At 38.2% G+C, this 27919-nt stretch overlaps 1 long non-coding RNA gene across 1 annotated transcript in view; it reads left to right on the top strand.

Annotated features, from left to right (window-relative positions):
- Positions 1–23804, top strand: part of LOC104973994 (uncharacterized) — a 53487-nt gene extending 29683 nt beyond the window's left edge. Inside the window, exons 3-4 of the long non-coding RNA XR_811073.4 lie at positions 21405–21473; positions 23273–23804. This is a non-coding gene — a long non-coding RNA (uncharacterized lncRNA). The remainder of the gene's footprint in view (positions 1–21404; positions 21474–23272) is intronic.
- The last annotated feature ends 4115 nt before the right edge of the window (positions 23805–27919 follow it).

Below are 27919 nucleotides of genomic sequence, written 5' to 3'. Positions count from 1 at the left end.
AAAAGAAATCACACACACATATGAATTCTCAGAAAGCTTCAAAATTTGTCCACATCCTGGTGAATGACTGTACTTAGCATAATAAGTATCTTACTCACTCTTGATACTTTTCGGCTGCTGGTGTCTGTATTGTTTGTGGTATCTGGTTGCCTCCGTGTACCTGACCCCAGGGATATCATGGGAGAGGGGCAGACCAAGATTGTAAAGGTCATGTGGGGTATGTAGAGGTGAAGTATATGATCAGGCCACCCAAGATGGCTGTTCTTTTGCTCTCTGGACATCCCCTGTCAGACCAGTCCTGCTTTACCTACACCCTACTCTCATGACTGACCTTCCTATATATGTGCCCCCACCCCAGCTAGTGACTGTTCTAACATTTATATCAGAACATCTCCACCTGCTAGCTGATCAAAGAGGTGGTGAGGGGTGAGCCCTTCTGCTGGTTTCCCTGGTAACTGATGAGCCACACTGATGTCAATTCCCCCATAACAGGTAACCTCCTCCTCCCTAGTCCTGGGAGCAAAGACTGCTGCCATGTCTGGAAGATATACATACACATATATATAATCTATATCCTGTAATATAATGGAATATTACTCAGCCTTAAATAAGAAGCTCTGTCACTTACAACCACATGGCTGAACCTGGCAGATATTATGCTAAGTGAAATAAACCAGACACAGAAAGACAAATTTTGCATATCTCATATGTGGAATCTAAGATAGCCATACTCAGAATCAGAGTGAAAGGGTAGTTAGATGAGGCTAATAGACGGAGGAAATGAGATTTTGGTCACAGGATCCAGAAAAGTTGGTAAGTTCTGGAAATCTAAGGTATGGCGTGGTGACTAAAAAATGATACTGTATTTTATACTTCAAATGTGACAAAAGAGTGAATCTTATGTGATCTCACCACACATACAAAAAGTAATAACTATGAGATGATGCTTATGTTTATTAGCTTTATTGTGATAATCATTTCATGATATATAGATATATGAAAACATCACATTATATACCTTAAATAAATACAATTTTTGTCAATTTAACCATAAGAAAGCTAGGGAAAAAGCTTGGATGTGAGTTAGGCCTGGGTAACATTAACTCTGGTGCTTGGGGTAATAATAGAGGTTGAGAGAAGTGGAGTTGTGTAGCTACCAAACTGTAGTATGAAGGCTCTGAGAAGAGAGGAAAGAGGGTTCAAGGATTGGTAAAGGGCAGTAGTTTGCAAGTTTATTCTGTAAAGAGACAGATAGTAAAAAGTTTCCATCCTATAGGCCTATGGTCTCTGTTGCAACTACTCAGCTTTGCCATTGTAGCACAGAATTCCCCATAGAGACAGCAAGTGAGAGAACGATCATGGTTGTGTTTCTGTAAAATTTTTATTTATGGAGATTGTAATATGAATACTTTTCATATATCATGAAGTGCATTCCTTTTTTTTTTTTTCCAACCTACTCAAAATGTAGGGGACTTCCCTGATAGTCTAGTGATTAAGACTTGGCCTTCAAATGCAGGGTGTGCAGGTTCAATCCCTAGTCTGAGAGCTGAGATGTGACACGTCTCACAGACAAAAAAACCAGAACATAAAATAGAAGCAATACTGTACCAAATTCAATAAAGACTTTAAGAATAGTCCACATCAAAAAATCTTTAGATCACAAGCCAAAAAAGAAAGGGATCAAAATATAATAACCATTTGTAACATGGGCCATAGGAAAACACACAGCAAGCCAAGTTTCACCCATGAGCTATAGTCTGTCCACCCCTAGCATAGGGCATGGAAAACCTGCAGAGGATTTGTCCTTACAGGGAGAGACTACCCAGGGCTGCAGTGGAGACCTCACCTTTCAGGATCCAGTCAACTTCCAGGTACTTTGGAAGGAAAGGTGTATGTCTTTTTGGTGCCACTTGTAAGTGCCAGGGCCTGAGCTGGCGCTTTATATACTTCATCTTTGCTTCGCTTCTCCTAGGAAGTGATGATATTACTCATTGTTTATCTTACAGCTGAAAAAGCCTTTCTCTGCATCACAACACAGCCAGTAAATGAGGGGGCCTGTGATCAACAGTGGTGACTAGCTCCAAAACCCTTTCTCTGTCTACTGTTCAACACTGCCTAGCAGGACCAGAACTTGATCCAGGCAGGCCCTGACTGAATACAGTAGCTCATTTTTGTCTCAGTGACATGACAGAAGAATAATACTTTGGAGGTTGTGACTACCTAGTGATTTTTCATCCAACTCCCTTATTTTGCTGGACAAATAGATGGCTTACCAATGCTAGATTTGAGGTGAGATATGATGATGAAGAGTAAAAATAGACTCTAAGGCAAGCACTCCCAACTACGGGTAATTTTGCCCTCTAGGGGACAATCCATTATATCTAGAGATATTAATATATTTGGTTGTCACAAGTAGGGAAGGAGGTGTTGCTGGAATCTAGCAGATATCAGCTAGAGGTGCTGCAAGATATTATACAAGGCATAGGAAGAACCTTACAGAAAAGTAACTATCTGGCCCCAAATATTAGTAATGCTGCTGTTGAGAAATCTCACTCTAAAGGTTCAGTTTTCTGCTATCCCAAAGGCTCAACTCTCACCAAATCAAGTTTCTACTTTTAAAAAAGATAATTTTTATATCCTATGAGATGGCATATAACCATTTTAGGATGCTCTATTTCTCCTTCCCCAGTCTGAAATACACCCCAACCAATTACCAAGATCTATGATCTAGCCACACTTGATTGCTTGAATTTCCCTGAAAATCCTACTGACTTTCTGCCTCTTCACCTTTGCTCAGGTTTCCTCTCTGCCTGGGAACCTCCTTCCACCCTATCCTCATTTATCAAAGTTCTTCTCATTTTCCCAAATCTAGCTCAGATTTCACCTCCTCTTTCAAGCCATTCATTGGATGTTTCTCTCTGACTCCCCCAAAGCACTAATAACGAGGGCAGTAAATAGAATCTAAACTTATGCACTACTTCTGGTTTTTCCGACTTGAATTCCCAACACTAGTCACCTTCAATACGTTCCTGAGTTCATAGGTGTCTCTGATTTTATCTGTTTCCTCTTTTGCTTAGTATCATGCCAGGCACTGGGCTCTGGATAAATCAGGAATGTAAAGTCTAATACCATTGGTTTAGAACAATGAAGAGAAAGGCAAAGAAGACTAGACATTGATTCAAGAAACAAACTATCATATGCTTTTGCATTTCCAAAATTTGTACTATGAACCAATTTCCCATCTACTGTTGAAAAGGTACTGCTGCTGCTGCTGCTAAGTCGCTTCAGTCGTGTCCGACTCTGTGCGACCCCATAGACGGCAGCCCACCAGGCTCCCCCGTCCCTGGGATTCTCCAGGCAAGAACACTGGAGTGGGTTGCCATTTCCTTCTCCAATGTATGAAAGTGAAAAGTGAAAGTGAAGTCGCTCAGTCATGTCCGACTCTTCACGACCCCGTGGACTGCAGCCCACCAGGCTCCTCCGTCCATAGGATTTTCCAGGCAAGAGTACAGGAATAGGGTGCCATCGCCTTCTCCCATGGCTGATTCATGTCAATGTATGGCAAAAACCACTACAATATTGTAAAGTAATTACCCTCCAATTAAAATAGATGAATTAACTTTTTTTTAAAAAAGGAGAATTTTTGTTTTCATAGATTGAAGTCCCCTAGGAGCTAGAAGGAAGAACCAGTCTAGATCAGGACTCACAAGGCAGAGTAGAATAGCTGTTACTACTCATTCCTCTCCACCTTGAGTAACCTGTATTTGCTGGGGCATCAGGGAGGCAAGCGGAGGGATTCTTATCATCCAGAAAAGGGCAGGATTTGTCCTCCTACGAGGAGGAGCATGAAAGACTTTCCTGGTGGTTATTTCCATTGGTTCATGAGGGCATTATCTCTGATACAATGGAAATAACTTCTACTGGGTGAAATTTCCATGTATGCACATTGGATAATCCAGTTGTCAGATCAACCTTGGTAGGTTTATGGCAGGTTTATGGTTAAATCATCCAAATTGTTAAGCCCATTATTGCCAATACAGGGGCCCCTCCCTCCCCAGTCTGAAAGTAGTCCATTCCTGTGAAACCTTTTGTAAGCTGAAATGCTTAAAGCACAGGAGCAATTACCTTAGGACACATCTTGCTAACAGATGCACAAAATAAATCGAGCTAAAGCACAGATGCTCACAAACACTATTCAGAGTTACGGTGACTTGGTGCTAAGATGCTGGTGTCAGTCCTGAGGAAAAGAGCTTGGCGGTGCCACTCTCCCTGATTGGGGTACATACCTCTATGACAACTGCTGCACAACAAATGCTGACCACCATTTTTACTTTTCACCTTTTTTTCTTAGAAGCAAAATCTTCTTCAAATGCATTTTGATTAGCCAAAATAGGTATTGATATATGTCTTGATAAAAGTAAACTTTTGAGAAGTGGAAGATATCCATGTTTCTTAAGCCTCTACAGAGAGCCCAAGAGTGAGCTGAACAGTTAGAAAGCAGGATTTTAACTCTGCCTTTATGGATCTGATGGAAGAATATGATTCAAGCATAATTCAAGACCTTGTTGGAAGTAAATGTAAATTTTTGTGTTACACACATCTAGTACTTTAGGCTTTAAAAAAGCATGAGGTCAAATGAAGCAGGGATTGGCAGAGCAAGCTTTAGGGGAGAAAGGCCAGTGCCTGGACCCTGAAAGGTGAGAGGGGTCTAGATAGGTGTGGATGCTGTTTATTTTTAAACAGTAATTAAATGGGAATGGCCCAGAGAATAACCTCACCTTGAGGGAGGCTGAAGTCATATTTTATTTCTCAGAGAAAAAGCTGAAGTTCCCAAAGCATTTCCAAAAACATTTTGAAAAGAATTGGATGCTGTACCTTTTTATGATCTATTTCTGGGTATGATTCCATACCTTTTAAAAATTTCTGCTCTCACTCTCAGAAGCTCTGGGAAAGGATTCTTTGTGGTTTGACATTCCTTTTCATTTACTCTGGAGGAAAACTCACCATGACAATTTCCATATGTTGATCTTCTCCTATACATATTTATGTCAACAGTTTCCTTTTTAACAATTTTCAAAACACATGCTCTTTCCCAAGTTATTTGCCCTAGAAGTAGTGCAGCAATAGCATGATTCATGGATTATGGGGACTGTGCAGTTTATACAAGCAGGTATGACATTTCTACTTGGTGAAAGTCATTGTCCCAGAACATAGCAAGTGGCAAGATTCACCTACTAGTTCGAGGTGCTTCTGTTGTAGTAGGTGATAAACCTGACTCTGATACAGGTTGTTGGTTTTATTGAGAGATTGTCATAATACCTATTTGTGATATAAAATTTATCCTGATGTAAAATAACCCAGGAGTAGGAATGAGAAACAGTCGATAAAAACAAAGTCTTAAGACTAGAAGCTCTTGATTTCCGTATCCTCTGAAAAATTATGTGGAATTGGAAACAAGAAGTAAAAAATAACAAGAGAATATTTGAGGTTTACAAATAACAAAACAGGAATTTCCTAAAAATCCGTAACAAGTTTTTTTGATGTGGCATTCCCCTATCCTTAAAGACTGAATTTGAGTTTTGAAATGTATATACATTATTAATAGTTCTGAGTAGTTCAGAATGTACATTATGGTAGGCCAAAGAGGAGACAAGATTTACCTAAAGTAGTGAATTACCCAAGTTCATACTTCCAAAAAACAATAGTAAAAGGTCCCCTCATTCTGAGTGCTCTTTATTCTGGCCACATACACATTTACTGGGGAAAAGTTTTCCCAGGCAGTCCCATATCCTTACAGCTTCAGGACAAAAAAGTATATATTGGTAAAGGGAGCTCGACTAAACTCAGAGGTTAAAGAGCTCAGCCTATTACCTATCTTTTGTCATCGTTTGTCCTTCTGCCCCATTTCCATCCTTGAAATGAGGATGCGACTAGAGAAACTTTGTCTTATCACTGTCTTCTGCTGCTGCTAAGTCGCTTCAGTCGTGTCCAACTCTGTGCGACCCCATAGACGGCAGCCCACCAGGCTCCCCCGTCCCTAGGATTCTCCAGGCAAGAACACTGGAGTGGGTTGCTATTTCCTTCTCCAATGCATGAAAGTGAAAAGTGAAAGTGAAGTTGCTCAGTCGTGTCCGACTCTTCGAGACGCCATGGACTGCAGCCTACCAGACTCCTCCGTCCATGGAATTTTCCAGGCAAGAATACTGGAGTGGGGTGCCATTGCCTTCTCCGCACTGTCTTCTAGTCTAAATTAAAAAGAATCAGTGAAAATTTACAATGACCAGCATACAAAGAGTGTTCTTTGTGTGTTAGGGATCATGCAAAGCACTTCCCATGCATTTTCTGACCCTAAACTTACAGCACTATCGGCCAGGATCAACGAGTTTCTACATGGAAAGCGCTGAGCACAATACCTGGCCTACAGCTCTTGGAAATTAAAAAAGATAGAAAGGAGGAGAGAAATAAACTGTTTTTCAGACACTATTATTTTCCCTATTTTAAAGGAGAGGACACTAAGGTTGTAGAGGGGTAAGATTATCTACCCAAGGACACCCAAGTAACAATGAAGCCATGACTCAAACCCAGGTCATGAGATCCAAAGTCCAGGTCTAATGAGTATCTGAACATCTAAAAATGAGAAAGTTGTACAGCCATGGAGCAAAGATGTCCCTCCTTCCTTCTACAAAATTATGAGTTGTCAAAATTTTTTAAAGTACTACGTTTTGGTGAGCAAGTGCAGAAAGAGAATTAGCATAATGGCAAGCGAGGACTTCGAGAGGTCTACGTGGGATCAGAATTTATAAGGTGGATGTTTTCAGGTTCATGTATTGCTGAGAGTGAGCTACATCCGAAGTTTCTTTCATATTTCAGTTCTTATACATCCCAAATCAAAAATATGTAATATTGTAACTTGGGTTTGCTATGTTTATATTCTTATTCAAACTTCTAATGAAGATGTTTTTCACTGTTAAAAAAAATGGCCACAGTCTGATTTCACAAAAGATAGTCTTCCTTCCTTTTATTTTTTGATGCACTCATTTTCCACTTGTTTATTCAAAAGCACGTCAATTAAGCAAAGCTCTGATGATACTCTGAAGAGGAAGGGGTACTTTGCTAGAGAATTAAGGAAGTCTTTTCAGAAAAATTGCAGATTGAATACAGTGCTGATGAATGAAAAGTTTGTGGGTTATGTAAGGGAAAAGGGAATCAGAGGTCAGGCATCTCAGGCAGAGCCTTCCTCTACAAGGAGCAGCAGCAGAAGGTCTTTTTGAGATAATGAGTTGAGGAAGTGGTTGCAGGCTGCAGGAGAAGCCAGGAGGGTTTTTTGCTGTTTAGGAATTGGAGGAGGTCATCGCTAGACGACAGAAGTAATTTTTGAGCCACATACAAAAGGATTTGAGTTGAGTGGATAATTTACAATACGTTATAAAGTAAGACGTTTGGAAAGGAAAGGTGTAATCTTTCCACGGGGTGCAGAGAAGAGGTGTTCAGACTAGTTTCCTGGTTATAAGGAAACAGCCATTTTATACTCTGAAAATTTGTTTCAATCATAAGCCCTCTTACTTCTATATCTTCTTACACTTTGAAAAGAAACAATTTCGTGAACATCCCTGATCTGTAGTTCAGGAATGAGGGGGATTTAGGTCAATGATCTTCGAAGTTTTCCCTATAGTATAATATTGACCACCCATCCTGGAGCCATCTGCTGTGTCTGTGGCCAGAAATACTATTTCATTTTCCTTCTCCTGCTGCACCACAACCTGATGCCGCTTTTTTTTTTTTTTATGTGTGTACATCAAATCCAAAATAAAAATAGCTCTTTTGGCTATATTTCTTAATCCTTCCATTCATCCTCCTTCTTTCCCCCTCCTCTCCTCTCTCTTCTTTTTTTAAAAATTTATTTTTTAATTGAAGGATAATTGCTTTACAGAATTTTGTTTTCTGTCAAACCTCAACATGAATAGCTATAGGTATACATATATCCCCTCCCTTTTGAACTTCTCTCCCATTTCCCTCCCCATCCCACCCCTCTAAGTTGATACAGAGCCCCTGCTTGAGTTTCCTGAGTCATACAGCAAATTCCCCAGTTGGCTGTCTATTTTACATATGGTAATGTAAGTTTCCATGTTACTCTCTCCATACATCTCACCCTCTTCTCTCTCCCCATGTCTACAAGTCTATTCTCCACTTCTGTTTCTCCATTGCTGCCCTGTAAGTAAATTCTTCAGTAACATTTTTCTGGATTCCATATATATGCATTAGAATACAATATTTATCTTTCTCTTTCTGACTTACTTTACTATGTATAATAGGGTCTAGGTTCATCCACCTCATTAGAACTGACTCAAAGGCATTCCTTTTTATGGCTGAGTTCTTTGGAAGGAATGATGCTAAAGCTGAAACTCCAGTACTTTGGCCACCTGATGCGAAGAGTTGACTCATTGGAAAAGACCCTGATGCTGGGAGAGATTGGGGGCAGGAGGAGAAGGGGACGACAGAGGATGAGATGGCTGGATGGCATCACCGACTCGATGGACATGAGTTTGGGTAAACTCCGGGAGTTGGTGATGGACAGGGAGGCCTGGCGTGCTGTGCTTCATGGGGTCACAAAGAGTCGGACAAGACTGGGCGACTGAACTGAACTGAACTGAATATCCCATTCTGTGTATGTACCACAATTTCTTTATCCATTCATCTGTCAGTGGACATCTAGGTTGCTTCCATGTTCTAGCTATTGGAAATAGTGCTGCAATGAACAATGGGATACATATGTCTTTTTCAATTTTGGTGTCCTCAGGGTATATGCCTGGGAGTGGGCATTATTGGGAAATATGGTGGTTTCATTCCTAGGTTTTTAAGGAAACTTCATACCATCTTCCATAGTGTCTCTATCAGTTTACATTCCAATCAACAGTGCAAGAGCATTCCCTTTTCTCCACACCCTCTCCAGCATTTATTGTTTGTAGACTTTTTGATGATGGCCATTCTGATAGGTGTGAGGTGATATCTCACTGTAGTTTTGATTTGCATTTCTCTAATAATGAGTGATGTTGAGCATCTTTTCATGTGTTTGTTGGACATCTATAAATCCTCTTTGGAGAAATGTCTGTTTAGGTCTTTTTCCCACCTTTTGATTGGGTTGTTTGTTTCTCTGGTATTGAGTTGTATGAGCTGCTTGTATATTCTGGAAATTAATCTTTGTCAGTTGTTTCCATTTGCTATTAATTTCTCCCATTCTGAGGTTTGTCTTTTCACCTTGCTTAGTGTTTCCTTTGCTGTGCAAAACCTTTTAAGTTTAATCAGGTCCCACTTGTTTCCTTTTGTTTTTATTTCTGTTACTCTAGGAGGTGAGTCATAGAGGATCTTGCTTTGATTTATGTCATCTAGTGTTTCATGTTTTTCTCTAAGAGTTTTATAGTCTCTGGTCTTACATTTACATTTAGGTCTTTAATCCATTTTGAGTTTATCTTTGTGTATGGTGTTAGGAAGTGTTCTAATTTCATTCTTTTACATGCAGCTGTCCAGTTTCCCCAGCACCATTTATTGAAGAGGCTGTCTTTGCCCCATTGAATATTCTTGCCTCCTTTGTCAAAAATAAGGCACCCATAGGTGCATGGGTTTTTTTCTGGGCTTTCTATCTTGTTCCATTGGTTTGTATTTCTGTTTTTGTGCCAGTACCAAACTGTCTTGATGACTGCAGCTTTGTAGTATAACCTGAAGTCAGGAAGGTTGATTCTTCCAGCTCCATTCTTCTTACTCAAGACTGCTTTGGCTATTCAGGGTCTTTTGTGTCTCCATATGAATGGTGAAATTTTTTATTCTAGTCTTGTGCAAAATGTCATTGGTAATTTGATAGGGATTGCACTGAATCTATAGATTGCATTTGGTAGTATAGTTATTTTCACAATATTGATTCTTCCTACCCAGGAATGTGGAATATCTCTCCATCTGTTTATGTAGTCTTTGATTTCTTTAATCAGTGTCTTATAATTTTCTGTGTACAGTTCTTTTGTCTCCTTAGGTAAGTTTATTCCTAGATATTTATTTATTTTTTGTTGCAATGGTGAATGGGATTGATTCCTTAATTAGTCTTTCTGATTTTTCATTGTTAGTATATACAAATGCAAGTGATTTCTGTGTGTTGATTTTGTATCCTGCAACTTTGCTAAATTCACTGATTAGCTCTAGTAATTTTCTGATACTACATTTAGAGTTTTATATGTACAGTATCATGTCATCTGCAAACAAGTGAAATCTTCTTCTTTTCTGATCTAGATGCCTTTTATTTCTTTTTCTTCCCTGATTGCTGTAGCTAGGACTTCCAGAACTATGTTGAATAATAGTGGTGAAAGTGGACTGCTGCTGCTCCTAAGTCGCTTCAGTTGTGTCCGACTTTGTGCGACCCCATAGATGGCAGCCCACCAGGCTCCCCCGTCCCTGGGATTCTCCAGGCAAGAACACCCTTGTCTTATTCCTGATCTTAGGGGAAATGTTTTTTCACCATTGAGAATAATGTTTGCTATAGGCTTATCATATGTGGCCTTTACGATGTTGAGGTAGGTTCCTTCTATGCCCATTTTTTGAAGAGTTTTAATCATAAATGGGTGCTGAATTTTATCAAAGGCTTTTTCTGCATCTGTTCAGATTATCATATGGCTTTTATGTTTCAATTTATTAATATTGTGTATCACATTGATTGATTTGCATATACTGAAGAATCCTTGCATCCCTGGAATAAATCCAACTTGATCATGGTGTATGAGCTTTTTGATGTGTTGCTGAATTCTAGTTGCTAAAATTTTGTTGAGGATTTTTGCATCAATGTTCATCAGTGATATTGGCCTATAGTTTTCTTTTTTGTGTGTTATCTTTATCTGGTTTTGGTATCAGGGTGATGGTGACCTCATAGAATGAGTTTGGAAGTGTTCCTTCCTCTGCAATTTTTGGAAAGAGTTTTAGAAGGATAGGCATTAGCTCTTCTCTAAATGTTTGATAGAATTCTCTGGTGAAACCATCTGGTCCTGGGCTTTTGTTTTTGGGGAGATTTTTAAATCACAGCTTCAATTTCAGTGCTTGCAATTGGGTTGTTAGTAATTTCTATTTCTTCCTGGTTCAGTCTTGGAAGAATTGAACTTTTCTAAGAATCTGTCCATTTCTTCCAGGACATGCAGTTGTTCATAATAGTCTTATAATCCTTTGTATTTCTACATTGTCTTTTGTAACCTCTCCTTTTTCATTTCTAAGTTTGTTGATTTGATTCCTCTCTCTTTTTTTCTTGATGAGTCTGGCTAAAGTTTTATAAATTTTGTTTATCTTCTCAAAGAACCAGCTTTTAGTTTTATTAATCTTTACTAATTTTTTTTTTTTTTTCATTTCTTTTTCACTTACTTCTGCTCAGATCTTTATGATTTCATTTCTCCTACTAATTTTGGGGTTTTTGTTCTTATTTTTCTAGTCATTTTAGATGTAAAGTTGGGTATTCTATTTTATATTTTTCTTGTTTTTTTTTTTTTAAGGTAGGATTGTATTGCTATAAACTTCCCTGTTAGAACTGCTTTTGCTACATCCCATACATTTCAAGTTGTTGTATTTTCATTGTCATTTGTTTCTAGATATTCTTTGATTTCCCTTTTGATTTCTTCAGTAATATGTTATTTAGAAACATATTTCTTAATTTCCATGTGTTTGTGTTTTTTACACTTTTTTCCTTGTAATTGATATCTAGTCTTACAGCATTGTGGTCAGAGAAGATGCTTGATACAATTTCAATTATCTTAAATTTACTGAGGTTTGGTTTGTGACCCAGGATGTGGTCTATCCTGGAGAATGTTCCAGGTACACTTGAGAAGAAGGTGTATTCTTCTGCATTTGGATGGAATTTCCTGAAGATATCAATGAGATCCATCTCATCTAATGTATCATGTAAGACTTGTGTTTCCTTATTAATTTTCTGTTTTGATGATCTGTCCATTGGTGTGAGTGGCATGTTAAAGTCTCTTACACTTATTGTGTTACTGTCAATTTCTCCTTGTATCTCTGTTAGTGTTTGTCTTATGTATCAAGGTGCCCCTATGTTGGTGCATAGATATTTACAACTGTTATGTCTTTCTTGTGGACTGATCCCTTGATCATTATGTAGTGTCCTTCCTTATCTCTTGTAATCTTCTTTATATTAAGGTATTTTTGGTCAGATATGAGGATTGCTACTTCAGCTTTCTTTTCCTTTCCATTTGCATGGAATATGTTTTTTCATCCTCAGTTTCAGTCTATATATGTCTTTAGGTCTGAAATGGGTTTCTTGTAGACAGCATATATATGGGTCTTGTTTTTGTATCCATTCAGCCAGTCTGTTCTTTTGGTTGGAGCATTTAATCCACTTACATTTAAAGTAATTATTGATATATATGTTCCTATTGCCATTGTTTTAATTGTCTGGGGTTGATTTTGTAGATCTTTTTCTTCTCTTGTATTTCTTGACTAAGTTCCTTTAACATTTGTTGTATAGCTAGTTTGGTGGTACTGAATTCTCTTAACTTTTGCTTGTCTGAAAAGCTTTTGATTTCTCCATCAATTTTTAATGATATCCTTGCTGGGTACAATAATTTTGGTTGTAGATTTTTCCCTTTTAGTACTTTAAATATATCCTGCCATTCCCTTCTGGCCTGCAGAGTTTTGCTGAAAGATCAGGTATTAAACATATGGGGTTTCCCTTGTATGTTACTTGTTGCTTCTCACTTGCTGCTTTTAATATTCTTTCTTTGTGTCTAGTTCTTATTAGTTTGATTAGTATGTGTCTTGGCATGTTTCTTCTTGGGTTTCCCTTGTGGCTCAGCTGGTAAAGAATCCACCTGCAATGTGAGAGACCCTCATATGATTCCTGGGTCAGGAAGATCCCCTGGAGAAGGGAAAAGCTACCCACTCCAGTATTCTGGCCTGGAGAAGTCCATGGACTGTATAGTCCATGGGGTCGCAAAAAGTTGGACAGGATTGAGCAACTTTCACTTTCACTTTATCCTGTATGGGACTGTCTGCATCTCTTGGCCTTGATTGACTATTTCCTTTTTCTTTTTTTTTTAATTAATTTTATTTTATTTTTAAACTTTACATAATTGTATTAGTTTTGCCAAATATCAAAATGAATCCACCACAGGTATATATGTGTTCCCCATCCTGAACCCTCCTCCCTCCTCCCTCCCCATACCATCCCTCTGGGTCGTCCCAGTGCACTAGCCCCAAGCATCCAGTATCGTGATCTTGGGGAAATTTTCAACTATAATCTCTTCAAAATTTTTCTCGTACCCTTTCTTTTTCTCTTCTTTTTCTGGGACCCCAGTAACTCAAATGTTAGTGTGTTTGATATTGTCCCAGATGTCTTGAGTCTATCCTCAGTTCTTTTCATTCTTTTTACTTTTTTCTACTTTTCAGAAGTTATTTCCATCATTTATCTTCCAGTTCACTGATTTGTTCTTCTGCTTCAGCTATTCTGCTATTGATTCCTTCTGTAGAGTGAAGAAGGGCTTCCCTGGTGGCTCAGATGGTAAAGCATCTGCCTATAATGCAGGAGACCTGGGTTCAATCCCTGGATTGGGAAGATCTCCTGGAGAAGGAAATGGCAACCCACTCCAGTACTCTTGCCTGGAAAATACCATGAACGGAGGAGCCTGGTAGGCTTCAGCCCGTGGGGTTGCAGAGAGTCGGACACGACTGAGCAACTTCACTTCATAGTATTTTAATTTCAGTTATTGTATTGTTTGTCTCTGTATGTTTGTTCTTTAATTCTTCTAGGTCTTTATTAATTGATTCTTGCATTTTCTGCATCTTGTTTTCAAGGTTTTTGATCATCTTTACCATCATTATTCTGAATTCTTTTTCAAGTTGTTTGCCCATTTCCTCTTCATTTATTTGGACTTCTGTGTTTCTAATGTGTTCCTTCATTTGTGTAGTACTTCTCTGTTTTTCATTATTTTTTATGTTTTAACTTATTGTGTTTGAAGTCTCCTTTTCCCAGGCTTCAAGGTTGAATTCCTTGTTCCTTTTGGTTTCTGCCCTCCTAAGTTTGGGTCACTGGTTTGTGTAAGCTTTGTATAGGGTGAGATTTGTGTGAGCCTTTAGTTTGTTTGTTTTTCCTCTGATGGCAAGGCTGAGTGAGGTGGTAATCTTGTCTGCTGATGATTGGGTTTGTATTTTTGTTTTGTTTGTTGTTTAGATGAAGTGTCCTGCACAGGGTGCTACTGGTGGTTGGGCAATGCCACATCTTGTATTCAAGTGGTGTCCTTTGTGTGAGTTCTTACTATTTGATACTCCCTGGGGTTAGTTCATTGGTAGTCTAGGATCTTGGATTCAGTGCTACCACTCCAAATATTCAGGTCCTGATCTCTTTAAGGTGATGATCAAGTCATGTAATCACTTTATGCCTCAATCTGCTGATCTTAAATTAAGTACTAATAATGATAAAGACAAGACTCCAATTTTGATCTTTTGCTCCTCTACTTCCTTTTCTTTACCTTCTCTTTCCAGATCAAGTTCAAGGGAAGTAGTGATGCTCATTGTCCTTGTAGGAGTTCACATGGTATGAAGAAGCGCTGTGGGAAGAGTCTATCAGTAGCCACCACTGTCAGTAGTCTTGGGTACTCTGGATGACTTTCTCCTTCAGCAGCACTACCTCCAAGCAGGTCCTGAGGAGACCAGTTGCATTCGGCGTGAACTGGACACAACAAGGTCCCAAAGCTGAAACCCTGTCAGGTCCTGAGGACCCCCAACTTCTATTAGCATTGACTCCGCTCTCCTTTCTTTTCATTCATATTTCTCCTTTTATGTTCTCCCTCCCTTTCTCCACCCCTCCCTCCCTCCTTCCTTCCTTATTTTTTTTTTAAGAAACATTTAATGGAAAATTTTATGTGCAAAAACATCATTAAATGATGCAGATTAACTGATACTTAAAGATGTAGTTCTTTCCCTAAAGCAATCATTGTATGGCAGGAAAGAAAAACGAGTTTATAATTTTCAATAAAACTACAATACACGGAAGTAGCAATTTACGGGTTTTTTCCCCTTTCTTTGACATTTCCCCTATGAGGATCTATAGATTTTATGTTGCCAGAATTCTCTATCATGTTATTACATACCTCATTAAGCATACTGCTAATTCTTTTTCAGTGTCTCCATTGAAATCATATTCATTCCACGTCCTCCTACTTGTCACATTTGTGACTCTTTAGCTAAGGGATGGGGCTTCCCAGTTGGCTCAGATGGTAAAGAATCTGTCTGCAGTGCAGGAGATCCATGTTCAATCCCTGGGTTGGGAAGATACCCTGGAAAAGGGACTGGCAACCCACTTCAGTATTCTTGCCTGGAGAATTCCATGGACAAAGGAGGCTGGAGGGCTACAGTCCATGGGGTTGCAAACTGTCAGACACAGCTGAGCAACTAACACACACACACACACACACAGCTATAATCAGGACAGCATATTGTCTCTGATTATAGTATGTTTGCAAAATTTTAGATTTCCTGTTCTAGTGTCCAATGACTTGAAAACACTAGTCTTTTTTTTTTTTTTTTAATTTGATTAGTATCCATAAAACACATTTAAGGGACTTCCCTGAGGGTACAGTGGTTAAGAATTTGCTTTCCAATGCAGAGGACATGGGTTCAATCCCTCATCTGGGAAGATTCCACGTGCCATGGAGCAACTAAGCCCATGCACCCTACTGAAGCCTATACACCCTAGAGACTATGCTCTACAGCAAGAGAAGCCACTGCAATGAGAAGCCCATGCACCACAACTAGGAAAAAGCCTGCACATAGCATCAAAGACCCAGTGCAGCCAAAATGAATAAGTAAAAAAAAAATACATTTAAACTCGGGCAGATGTAAAAACTCCCATTTTCTCCATCAGAAACCTAGAGAAATTATTTTCCCAGGGTTTTGTATTTCTGTCTATCCCTCTACAAGCTCCTAAGCTGTCTTTGGCTTATATTTCAAAACTGGATTTTGAAGGTGATTTTTAGAAAACTAAATTCTTGAAGAACGTACAGTATTTTTTAGTTACGACAAAAATATGTGCAAAAATGAAATGAGATTCTTTCCTTAATTTCTTTCTGATACCTTGTTAGTATATAGGTATGCAAGAGACTTCTGTGTATTAATTCTATACTCTGTAATTTGACCAAATTCATTGATGAGCTCTAATAGTTTCCTGGTAGAATCTTTAGGATTTTCTAAGTATCATGTCATCTGTGAACAGTGACAGTTTTACTTCTTTTCCGATTTAGATTTATTTTATTTATTTTTCATCTCTAATTGCTGTTGACTAGGACTTCCAAAACTATATTAAATATAAGTGGTGAGAGTGGACATCTTGTCTTGCTCCTAATCTTAGAGGAAATGGTTTCAGTTTTTCACCATTGAGAATGACGTTTGTTATGGTTTGTCATATGTGATCTTTATTATGTTGAGATATGTTCCCCCTATGCCAACTTTCTGGAGAGTTTTTATATTAAATGGGTGTTGAATTTTGATGAAAGCTTTTTCTGCATTTCTTGAAATGATCATATGGTTTTTATTCTTCAGTTTGTTACTGTGACGTATCAAATTGATTTCTGTATACTGAAGAATCCTTGTATCCTTGGGACAGTTAAGTCTGTCTGTGTCACTTAAGGCCTGCGTTTGCTTAGTAGTTTTTTCCGTCTGGATCTATCTATTGATGTAAGCGGGGTGTTAAAGTCCCTCACTATTATTGTTACTGTTGATTTCTCCCTTTATAACTGTTATCATTTGCTTTATATATTGAGGTGCTCCTAAGTTTAGTGCATTTATATTTACAATTGTTATGTCTTCTTCTTGGATGATCCCTTGATCATTATGTAGTATTCTTCTTTGTCTCTTGTAACAGGCTTTAAAGTCATTTTGATATGAGTGTTTTGAAACAGAGGTGTTGCCTGAGTCATCTTTGTAGCACCTAACGTAAGTTTAGGTACATAGTTGGCATTCTCCAAAAAAAAAAAAAGCAATCGCTAGATTTATAATTATTAGGTCAAAGATTATGAATGGCTTCTTAGTTCTTCATATTCATTTCCCTGCTATTTACCTAAAGAGTTATATAGCTTTCCTTGACATAAGCAGTATACAAGTTTCATCACAGTAAGACAGTCATGACTATTAAATTTTTATAATTTCCCTAGTCTCATCACTGTTAGTAAAAAGATGCCCTATTTAGAAGTCTTTGATTTCTAATGAGGGTTTTTTCCTTAAAATTTTAATTTTTTCTTGGCTCATTTTTCTTTCTAAAAGTCATCTCTTTTTAAACAAGAATTTCCTTAAAGTGCTTTCCATCAGCAAATTTTGTGTGTGCATGAAGGAGGAATAGGAAAAAGAGGAGGAGGAAAGAGAGGAGGGGATGAAGAAAGGGAAAAGGGAGAATACAAGCCCAACTGTTGCACTCCATAAAGTAGATTTAAATGTGTTCCATTCAGGTAAGCCATCTTAATAAAACCCAAGGGCATGAAATTTAAAAACATATCAAGTTCACCTTTTCAAAGGAGATGTTGGTAAATGAAGTTAGGATATTCATGTATATTCAGAACTCTTAAACTTTGCTCCCAGCATCAAATGCTAAAATACTATACAGCACATAAACATCTTTGTTCTGTTGAAAGTGATATCACTCAGGTCAAAATGTCTCTGTGGCATATTTTCACTCAGGAAACTGTTCAAGGAACTAACAAGGACTACAGCTTCAGAAGCTAAAATCAAATGCCTTTGCTGTGAAAAAGCATAAGATTTTCCTCCGTTTATATGTATTCTTAATTTTAAAATTAACTCTAGATTCTTATAAGGAGCTTTAGAGAATATATTTAGACAATGAAGGCTTAAATATACATCAGCTACTTATAAGAATAAAACTCCTTTAAAGGAAGGAAAGAAACATTTGATGAGAATCCCCCTCCTATTAAACTTTTGTAGGTGCTTTTCATTGTTGCTTCTTTCATAACAATTGAGGTACCTTGCTATTGTGCAGAGATTAAATAAATTGCCAAGATCACATAGTTATTACATGAAAAGGCTAGAACTCTATCCAGGTCTTTCAGACTCCAAAAGGCCTAGACTTCTTCTCTGGCTATCATGTTAGACATAATTTTAGTTTCTGAGGCAAAATAATCTATAAATTGGCAAAGTAGATTGATTAAAAACAGTGCAACATACTAGGCAATAAGGTGAACTGTGCCATTTTTCTTTCTATACTGTGAAAACTATGATTCTGTCCAAGGAAATCCTGTTCAATCCACCCTCAAGGTATACTCCTTCATTCTATGTACTCAGTTTTTTGCCGGTAATTTTATCACCCAGCATCATAGAATGTTTGAAGTGGAAGAGGTTTTGAGGGTTGTCTGTTCTACCTTATATGCCTCAGATATTGTGAAAGGTTTCCAAACTTGCTTGAGTCTTTACATTTGAATTTGAGAAAAAGTGAGATCAGTTAAAAATTATTTGTGTATTATTTGAACCACAGAGAAGTAGCTCATAAGTATTTAATGGGTGAGTAAAAGAATGCATATTTTTCCCATGATATTTTAAAATTTTTTTCTTTTTGTTTTATTTATTTATTTGCCAAATGAGACAGAACAGTGCTTCTAGCAGTGTATAGATTTTTTTTCAAGCACCGGGTACTGTCCAGTGTCATAACAAAGTACTTAGAAGAAATGGCCTTTTGGTATTTTGCTTTTCTCCGTGTCCTGATGGGGAAGAAGTGGCAGACTTTTTCTGTGTACAATATGAAGGTGTTATTATAAACCTGGTCAGGTACATAGTCACCTCTAGGAGGTGAGAGAAGTTCTCTCTCATCTCTATATCTAGAATAGCTGGATTCTTCTGGCTATTGATTTACTTTTATCTGCTAAGAATCAACATTTTCACACTTACCACATTTGCCTCTTTATATTACATGCTAGGAAACTCAGACCCAGAAACACTAGTTCTCCTGAAACATTTGAAATTCTGTGGCATATAGTGTTAGCCACTCAGTCATGTCCCACTCTTTGCAACCCTCTAGACTGTACCCCTCCAGTCTCCTCTGTCCACGGGATTCTCCAAGTAAGAATGCTGGAGTGGGTAGACATTCCCTTCTCCAGGAGATCTTTCCAACCCAGGGACTGAATCTGAGTCTCCTGCATTGCAGGTTAATTCTTTACCATCTGAACCACCAGGGAAACTCTATGATATATAGTTTGTATGTGAGTCACATGTCTGGTTCTAGGACCCTTTCTCATTTTTTCCTATCTTCATTTCCCATTTACCCTTTGCTTGTCACTGTTTTTAATATCATGACACTGTAAACGTTGCCCCTGTTGAAATAAGATAAAGTTTAATATGTGCATCATGATAAAAATGTTCACAGACAAAAAAGAGTTAAGAATATATGCACATTCATGCTTCCAATGTTGCATATATTTTTAAAAAGTTAAATCACATTTAATGTTAATTTTTCCCCCTCTCAAAGCATGTGAAAGTTGGAAATCTTATTTTAGCTTCTGCATTGCTCTCCTGGTTGAGGACAGAGCATTCCCATCTACAGGGTATTCATTTCAGGTCTGCTGTCTGGAAATGGATCTTACTTTATCTTCCACTTGAGAGACAGAATTCTACTCCCAAATTGAATCACCAATACCCTAGAATGATGACTTGGAGGAGTTAACTGTAAAGGCAAAAATTCCACGAGGTTTGTTTGTTTGGTTGTTTTTGGTCTTGCTAATGATTTGGAGACTGAATCTAACATCCAGCAGTGCTTCTCTCTCCTTTATCTGGTGAGGGAATGACTTGGTCTACAACAGGGAGAAAAGCTCTAACAATGTGGTCTTGGTGGGGAGGAGTGACTTCCATCACAGGACATGGCGGAGGTTGTGGACACCAGTTGCTGCTGCTGCTAAGTCACTTCAGTCATGTGCGACTCTGTGCGACCCCACAGACGGCAGCCCACCAGGCTCCCCCGTCCCTGGGATTCTCCAGGCAAGAGCACCAGTACACCTTGTCTAAATCTTGGATGGGAAGGTTAAAATAGGACTTAATAATGAAAGCCTTCTCCCCCAAAGCCCATTAAACTGTGAGGAAATCATGGTGCCTAAGAATTGTTTCACAGTGTATTGATGAAGTTTGAGAGTAGGGAAAATCATTACACATTTCTAAGATGCCATGATTATCTAGCCAGTTTTGAGGATTCTTGCAAAAGCCAAATAAGCAGAACATTATTCCAAATATGGCATTTATTTCAACTCCTCTGTTTCTGTTGGGCAAAAGTCAGCTAGTGTGAGCTTTGGACTGTGCATTGAACTGAGCTAATAAATACTTAATGTATTTACTATATTTCAGTGATATGTGGTTGCTTTATTTTGCTTGTCTTTTTTCTATGAGGTTGTATGTATATATAAATTAAATGCATATCATGTAAATATATAGGACATTTAATCTCATTTTATATGAAAATGCATATTTTTTGAAAGTGTGTTTTTGAGTACCTGGCATATGTTGGGAACTGACATAGAATTGAGAAAACAAGGAAATGTGGTCTCTTTCCTTATGAAGCTCCCAATAGAGTGAAGGAAATGGATAATGATGGTGGTTCACTAACAAAATGCTAGGATAAAGTAGGATGGTTCACTAACAAAATGCAGGGACTTGAAGGGATGGAGAGGAGGAGGAGCTCAGAAAGTGCTCTGAAGACAAGGCTATGTTTCATTAAGCATGCAAGGATACATAGAAATGTGTTAGCTTTACAGTGTTTCTATTAAAGGGTGAAAGTTTATCAGCAGCAAAATGAATGTGGAAGCAGTCTGGGCTGAGTGAGTATGCTCCTGCATGCAGAAGCATAGAGGTTTGACAAGTTCGAGGGACTGAGAAATTTCATTATAACTTTCATGTCATTGAATACTAGGGCCTGAAGTCATAAGTGTAAACAGGACATTGCATTTCATGATAAATTTTGCTGTATATGTCTCAGAGCATTCAAACAGGAGAAATACATAGAGAGATCCATCCTTCCTAAGATTATTCCAAAGGCTTAATTGCTGTACCATCAACTCCCAAGAGTTATTAACATGTTGATGCTAATCTGTCTATTAGAGCTGTTACCACAGTCCATGACAAAGGCAATCCAATTATAATTAGGGTCTCTCTGTAGATATGGCATGTATAACCCAATCAGCTCACAAGTTCTTAAAAAGACTATTAGTGTGTGTGCTAACTATAACTTGAGTGTTTCTCTGAAATACCTTAACTATTCCATGCAGCATCCAGTGAGTAAGAATGTCCATGACTTTTTTCTCCCATGATACACAGGGAATGTCTTTTAGTAAAAATAAAATTAATCTAGAATCAGAGAATTAGTTATAATACACTCCTATTATCCACAGAATCAGGAATCATCCCAGGAGAATGAAAATATGGAGATCTTTTAGCCTACAACCTCATGTGGCAAAAAGGTAAATTTGAGTCCTAGACACATTAAGAGTATGTCTATAGTTGTACAGTTAATCCTTACTTAAATCTCTCATCTATATATCAATATTTTATCTATAATTCATCTGTATATCATAAAAGTAGTAAGATTGTGTTTGAAACAAAAAGAGAATAACGTCCAGACTCTGCCAATCTAACATAGATATTATTATGTATATGGATTACTTCTAAACTTTTTCCTAAACATATGTATGTTTAGTTGAAATTAGGGGTCTAACTTTATACCCCCTTTAATCTTACATACACACAAAGATACATAGCTTCCATAATAGCACATATATACACACACATAAAGTATGTGGGTGGCTACTTATTTTTATAGTAATAGGACCATACTAAACAACTATTCTGAATCTTACTTTTCTGTCTGGATTTATCATGGGCCACTTTCCTGGTTCTAATATTTTTAATAGCCTCAAATACTGCGTAAAATTAATTAGCATTTTATTTAAGTGTTAACCATCCCGCTTTCAATGGCCAGGAACACACTTTTCCATTTCCTCCTCATGATCCTTTGTCTGGAGAAACTGAGAAAAGTATCTGAAAGAGTATAGAGGCTGGACTAAGAACCTAGTGATCAGGATAGAAGGGGAAGAGTCAACCTGGGTTGGGAAGTAGTGACTCATTGCATGGGGAGATGGAAGGAAGGATGTGCTCTGACATCATTATATTCCCAAGGTCATCATAAATTTAATTCAAACTAGTACTTTTCTCTTATAAAAAGAAGCCAAGTCCATAGATTAAAATAATGAAGGATTTGAGATTTGAATGAAAATACTTTCTGTATAATCACAAATTTTATTTGATTAAATTCTGTAAACTTGCAGTGCTGTATTTCACAAAGTGTGAAATATTCTACAGAGTCACAGGTCTACCCCAGCCCCATCCATCTGCCCTGAGGGGTTACCCTCTAAGTTCTGACAAGGCTCGAAGACCTAACCTTGTTACTGTTTATTATTCACCATTTTCACACCCTTTCACAGAATCAGAGCCATGTAAATAATAACAGTAGATAATGAGACAATACAGTGATTAATAATAATAGACAATAGACTGTATAAAGTGATGCTCTCTGAAAAGTCTGTACAATGAATCCATGTCAGCCCTGTGGATTATGTCCTCAACCAAGTGATAAAATGCTTTATTTTCCAAAGCCTGGTTGGTCAACGCTGATTCCAAATTAAAAACTCCTTGTTCATCTGAGAAGATGTCATCAAGCATGTTCCTCCTACATGGAGCGAGGGAAGATATGGCCCCAGGGACTTCTGCTGTATCAGCGTTTGTTGTGGCTTCTTCTCATGAGAATGTGCACAGGGTACTCATCATTTCCGTTTCCCTTCTGCCGAAGCGTGTGAAAATGGAGACTAATAAAACAACAATAAACAACCAGAAAGTTGCAGTCAAACTCTCTCTCGCCTCAGGAGGCAGCGTTTAGGCTGGCTTTCTGTGTTTGGCCAAAGGATAGCACAGGAAATGGGAGTGGAAAGTTCTCATTTTTTTTTCTTTTTCTCCTTGTTAACATTATCTCAAGTGTATCCCTTGGATATAACCTCTGAATATAACCAATTACACTCAGTTATTAATTATTAACTTTAGACAGTTGGTGGGCCTGTGATCATTTGGATAAAAGTCATTTGTATCCCCTTTATATCAAAACATACACTTAGTAAATAGTTTTGTTTCTCTGTTTTTTGGCATCTTACCCAAATGATTAATTCTAAACCTTCCTCTTTTTCTCTTTTGTCTTTATTTTTTTCCTCAGCCTGTTATTGCTGCAGGTACTAAAGAAGAACGAAATGATCTCAAGCTAGGTCATAAAAGAGAGAAATCTAGGAGATGGAGAACCTGGAGCATTTAGCTTTTATTGACACATGGCTCAGCTTTTCAATTGTATCAAATTCAAAGCAATAAACACTCATCCGGTGTCCATCTCCCCAAGGTGCTCCAGGAGGCATGGAGAGGCGGAGAGGAAAAAACACAGCAGGAAAGCCTCCATATACATGTGGCCATGCTTTGGGGAGAAAACCCAAGTGCACGTTGGTTAGGGCTATAAGATAGGAATGTACAGTGTGCTGTGGGAACACATACAGAAGCATTTTATTCTGCCTGGAGGGTGCCTGGGAAGCTTGGCGCCGAATGACCGGACTGTCCCTGGCAATATGGATTAATAAGGCGCTAACTTTCAACCTTTTCTAATTGAGACTTACAGTTCAAAATTATTTTATATGCCTATTCTAAACACACAAACCCATGCACATGTACTTAAGTGTTACAAAATAATACTCTGTGAGGCACCCTTGTGTTTTGTTTTTTTTCCTTTCATTCTGTTTTTATTATTGTAGATGCTGGTTGAAACCCATTTAACTGAGCAACCTTGATCAATTAATGAATTGGGATCTCAACTTACAAAATTCTGGAATAAAGCATGGTCTTTGAAGTGACACAAAACTGTTTTTAAATCTCAGCATGTGCTGTGTTGTGCTTAGTCACTCAGTCATATCCAACTCTGTGACCCCATGGATTTGGGCAGTTTGTTTAACTTTTATGAATTTGAGATTCCGTGCCTATAGAAAAATCATATGTGGCTACTCTCTACCAGACCAGAATTAAAGGAAATAATACTTGTAAACAGCTTATTGTAGTAGGGAGAATCAGGGAGGTGGGCATGCTAGGCACACTGATTGGTTTGGTAGAGTTGTCCCACCATGCATGACAAGATCAATCTGATGAGTGATATGCCTGAAAGTTTACAGAATACAAGGCAGAAGGGGAAAATAAACAGCTTACCAAGGGCTTCCCTGATGGCTCCGATGGTAAAGACTCTGCCTGTGAAGCAGGACACCCGTGTTCTATCCCCAGTTGGGAAATTTCCCTGGAGAAGAAAATTTTAACGCACTCCAGTATTCTTGCCTGGAAAATTCCAAGGACAGAGGAGCCTGGCAGCTATATAGTCCATGGGGTTGCAAAGAGTCGGATACAACTGACTAACCAACACAAGGGTCTGCACCCAGATCACATGTGTGTCTGCATGTGAATCAGTGAGTATATGTGTACATGTTTGTTCATGTGTATGCATGTGACTTTGTGGGGAGTGTGTGTGTGTGTGTGTGCGCGCGTGCTTTCACACCTGAGTGGAGACTGGGGAGGCTAGTGTCAGTATACAGACTAAATTCGAGTCTCCTTTATTCGATAACCTCTTAACCAGTCCCAGTGAGCTTTGGTTAAACCAACAAGCCCAAATCTTTCCTGGAATCTTCCTCTTAACAACAGACCACAGTCTTTCAATGACCTTGACAGTGTCACCTCCACTTTCTGAGCTTAATCTTCCTTACATATATACTACAGTATATTAAACAGGATTAGTAAGTTTTTAAAAATCTCTTAGAAAATGAGAAGTTTATTTCAAGCATAATCTTCCAGGAATACTGATATTTAATCATGGTCATAGAGAAACAGAGTTGGAGGTACATAGTAAGAACTAATATTCATTGATCACTTATCATATTCCAACTCTGTGGTACATACTTTACATGCATCAACTCATGGAAGACTCATGACATCCCTATAACAAAATTGTTACCATGCCCATTATACAGAGGCAGAAAGCTTGCTCTGGGTTATGAAGTTAGTGCCACAGCTAGGCTTCAAACTTAGATACAAATGCATCTAAATGCGTATCTTTCTGTAGCTCCTTTACAGAACTCCAGGCCTTTGGGGACTGCATTTGAAAAACCCCTCAGCTCTGAGTATCTCTGAGTCCCCGTTTTTGCTCTAGCAAACAATGACTTCACCAGTGACTTCATGAGGCTATAAATAAACTAACTTCTACAACTCTTTCCCACATCCAGGAATATATATACATATATACACATACACACACCAGATATAAACATATGTTCATATAAACATACATGTTTACCTAGACAAATATATATTTACCAATATGAATAAACTATATATAAAAGAATAAATTATGTACCATGGATGTATATGAATAAACTATGATGAACATATATTACAAACACACATGATGAACTAAATGAAGGTTGCCATGATACAAACATGGAATGTGCAATAGGTCCCTGATACCACCAGGACAATGCCATTTCTTCTGAGCCTTATACAACCCTGGCCTCTGTCTAAGCCAGCACTGAAGACTGGAAAAGAGCCAAACTAGGAAAGTGATCTTCACACCTAATCAAGCTTCCGTTTTGCAAGCAATGATGAATTATAAATCCTGGATAACAAATCAGGCCCTATTTATTGATCCTGGTCCTTGTCATTATACAGTTCATTCTGCTGGGGTTGAGGGCAAAAGACTCTATTTGCAATTCCAGGGTAGCATTCCGAGACACATTACAGAGCATTTATTTTCACTGAAACCCATGCTTAGCTCCAGGGAAACACAATTGTTAAATATAATGCATATTTACTATTTTGCCTTGGAAAGAAGATTAGTGAAGGCGGACATTGCTTTAATTTCTTCCATGTGGCTCTGAGCGCCGGTGGTTAATTTCCTCTCCATACTTCAAGAGGACGTTGTGGTTAAAGAGTTAAAGGCTAATTAGTCTCCCTGTCAAAAGCAACAAAATCCTGGCTTCAATGGATTCCCTCTGACAAAAACACCTTTTACTCCAAGGCTCCCACCTGGCCCAGTTTCCAGCTACTGATTGGAGTTCACCCTGAGTGAGGGCTCCTAGAAAGAGCAGGAGGTTTGTCTCCCAGATGCACTGGAGTCAGGGAGTCAAAGCTTGATTTACATAGAAAAGAAGCTTGCATTTTTCTGTCGTGGTTGTAGCGAGTGGGGATGGAGACCTGGCAGATGGTGGGAACCAGACTGTTAATGCAGAGCATTGAGTAAGAGAGGCAGGTGGGGCAGTAATTCATCAGCCTCCCTGGACACATCTTTATTACAGGAAGTTAATAAAACAACCTATCTTTTTCCTGTGTGAGGATTAGAAACTGTAGGGAAAATGTATCAGAACTTCCAAAATCTCTGTTATGACTCTATGTCTTATAAGATTGTTGGGACAATAGAGCGCTGCTGCTGCTAAGTCACTTCAGTCGTGTCCGACTCTGTGCGACCCCATAGACGGAAACCCACCAGGCTCCTCCGTCCCCTGGATTCTCCAGGCAAGAACACTGGAGTGGGTAAGCAAGGCTAAAAAGATGTTTGTACTTTGCTTGGCACATAACAGGGCTCCCACTGCTGTTTCCTCAAGCCTTTCCCTCCTGACCCATCATAGCTTTGACTTCCAAGGACACTCAGTCAAAAACCATTTTTTTCCACTTACCTTTTGAGTCACATGGGACGATAATAGCAGGTAATACTTGCTGAACCCTTACTGTACGTCAGAAATGAGTGCAAATACTTTATATGTATGGATTTATTTATTGCCTTATTTCATTCTCTCAAACACTCAAGGGGTAACTTCTTTTGCAACAAAAAATAATATATAACATTAATTGAATACTTATTGTTCTAAGCATGTACATAACTATATTAACTTATTCTCCCAACATTGTTAAATAAGTACCATTATTATTCTCAGTTTTAAAGATGAGTAAACTGAGTCACAGAGTGATTACGTAATTTGCCTGAGGTTATAGAGCAAGGCCTAGTATTCCCATGAGCAGTGGGGTCCCAGAGCTCTTGTTCTTGACCCTCCTCAAGTCATGTTGCCATTCCAGACTTGATTCCCTCATTTGTAAAATTTGGTTAAAGCAATGCTATCAATATCTAGGTCATGACTGAATAAGATAGCAAACTTGAAAACACTTTACAAATGCTACCATGGTATGGGAGGTATTATTATAATTATGGGTATTATCACAGTAAAACCATAAGTCAATATAGACTATTAAATACATGATGAGTTTATTGGAAGGGGAAAGACAAGATGAGCATTTGTTGAATACCTACTAGCCTACTATGTGCTACTTTTTTAAAAAGTAACTCCTCATTTTGCTATTTTTATCACCAATGTATAAAAGAGCAAACAGAAGCTCAGGAAAGTTCAGCAATGTGTTCATATGACTCATCTGGGAAATAGCATAGGCAAAATTAGAAGCCAAGCTTGATCAAGTCTGAGACCTACTGTCTTTTAATTCACCATGACAGTGTATGCATACAAAGGAGATATATTAATCTCTCCCCAGGGAATTTTGTCATGTGATGCTCATGTGGGTCTCTTTTAAAAGTAATTATGAATGGAGTTATCTATTGGAGTATTGTATATTTGAAAATAAAATGCTTTCTCCTAAGATTTCTCATTGCCTTGAAAGTCAAATTTTCCAACCACATTTTCATTATATACGTTCATTCTATCTGGATCGTTCACTAAAATATTACTGGATCCCGTTTACATACTTGGGTTTCAGATCTGGTGCTAATAATTTACCTAAAGAT

This window comes from Bos taurus, chromosome 14 (genome assembly GCF_002263795.3).
Source record: "Bos taurus isolate L1 Dominette 01449 registration number 42190680 breed Hereford chromosome 14, ARS-UCD2.0, whole genome shotgun sequence".
In the NCBI taxonomy this organism is placed as follows: domain Eukaryota; kingdom Metazoa; phylum Chordata; class Mammalia; order Artiodactyla; family Bovidae; genus Bos; species Bos taurus.
This window is presented reverse-complemented; position numbering and strand designations above follow the sequence as displayed.